The sequence below is a fragment of the Chaetura pelagica genome, unplaced genomic scaffold (genome assembly GCF_000747805.2).
Source record: "Chaetura pelagica isolate M959 unplaced genomic scaffold, ChaPel_1.0 scaffold439, whole genome shotgun sequence".
NCBI lineage: Eukaryota > Metazoa > Chordata > Aves > Apodiformes > Apodidae > Chaetura > Chaetura pelagica.
This window is the reverse complement of record NW_009954451.1, coordinates 200406-202234: the sequence shown is the minus strand read 5'-3', so window position 1 is coordinate 202234 and position 1829 is coordinate 200406.

Genomic DNA, 1829 nt, shown 5'->3' with positions numbered 1-1829 from the left:
CAGCTGGTGCAGCATCAGGAGGGTTGAACAGGCACCCAGGGCCATGGGGTGAGCTCCTCCTGGGGTGGCTGCACCTCCAGGCACGTCTGGGCTTGAGGAGAACCAGTTCTGAGCACTGGGCTGGGTGAGCCTGGGGGTGGTGGGTGAGCTGGTGGGAGAGCCATGGAACCAGGGGCAGGTCTGTGAGCAAGGAGATGGAGAGAGCCCCACTGGCAGGAGAACCAGCAACCTCCCCCTGGACATCATGAGGTCCTCAGGGTGGTGGAAAAGTCTCTGTGCCTGGGGGAAGAGCTGCTCCAGCTCAGGTACCTTGCTGGGGACCTCTCCTGAAGGGCTGGGGACACCTCTTGGCCAACTGAGCAGCAGCTCAGTGGGGTGAGGGTCCCTTCAGGCCTTGGGAGGTGCTCTGAGGTCTCCCTGGAGCCTTCTCTTCTCCAGGCTGAGCAGCCCTGCTGCCCTGGAGGGTTGAACAGGCACCCAGGGCCATGGGGTGAGCTCCTCCTGGGGTGGCTGCACCTCCAGGCACGTCTGGGCTTGAGGAGAACCAGTTCTGAGCACTGGGCTGGGTGAGCCTGGGGGTGGTGGGTGAGCTGGTGGGAGAGCCATGGAACCAGGGGCAGGTCTGTGAGCAAGGAGATGGAGAGAGCCCCACTGGCAGGAGAACCAGCAACCTCCCCCTGGACATCATGAGGTCCTCAGGGTGGTGGAAAAGTCTCTGTGCCTGGGGGAAGAGCTGCTCCAGCTCAGGTACCTTGCTGGGGACCTCTCCTGAAGGGCTGGGGACACCTCTTGGCCAACTGAGCAGCAGCTCAGTGGGGTGAGGGTCCCTTCAGGCCTTGGGAGGTGCTCTGAGGTCTCCCTGGAGCCTTCTCTTCTCCAGGCTGAGCAGCCCTGCTGCCCTTTCCCTGCTCTGCTCCTCTCCAGAGCTGCTGGCCCTGCAGCCCTGGGGACACTGGGGTGACACTGCCACGAGCTCCACAGGTGCTGGAGCACCTGCAGGTCCCTGGCTCTTCTCCTGCCAAGGCTGAGGGAGCTCTGGGAGCTGTGCAGGGAGAGGTGCCAAGTTCTTGAAGGTCTCCTCACAGGTGATCTGGGAGGGCTTTGCAAGGCTGAGCTTGCCTGGCTGGTGAAGCTCTGCTGGGTCAGCTCCTTGGCAGAGCACTCAGCTCTGGAGGAGCCCAGGGAAGGACAAGCTCTTCCCTCCTGCTCCCCTGAGCACGTTGAGCAACATCCCCAGCCCTGGGGCTTCCAAAAAAAAACCCCAACCCAAGCCTGGGAGATACCAGGAAACACCCAAAGAACCCAGTTCTTGGAGCAGGGCCAGCTCAGCACTTCCCAGGGAAGGTGCCCCAGCCCTGCCAGGCTGGGGGGATGGAGAAGGGGCTTTTCCAGGCTCCATCCATCACCTGCCTCCTCCTGGGCAGCCCAGCAGGTGCCTCCAGAGCAAGGAGAGCCCAGCAGCTTCCCCAGGGGTTCCAGAAGCAGCAGCAGCAGCACTTCTTGCAGTCCAGGTTCATTCCCTTGAGTAGAGGGAAACCAAACCCTCTCGTGGCTGAGACCTTGGGGAGCAAACAGTTCCCATTGAGCCCTGGGCAGCTGCTTTTGCCTTCAGCTGGAGCACTCAAGTGTGGATTTGATGCCCATGAGCCAGCAAAGTGCCCTTGTGGCCAAGAAGACCAGTGGCCTCCTGGGGTGGATCAGAAAGGGGTGGTTGGTAGGTCAGGGAGGTTCTTCTCCCCCTCTGTTCTGCCTTGGTGAGGCTGCAGCTGGAATGTTGTGCCCAGTTCTGGGCCCCTCAGTTCCAGAAGGGCAGGGAACTGCTGGGAAGA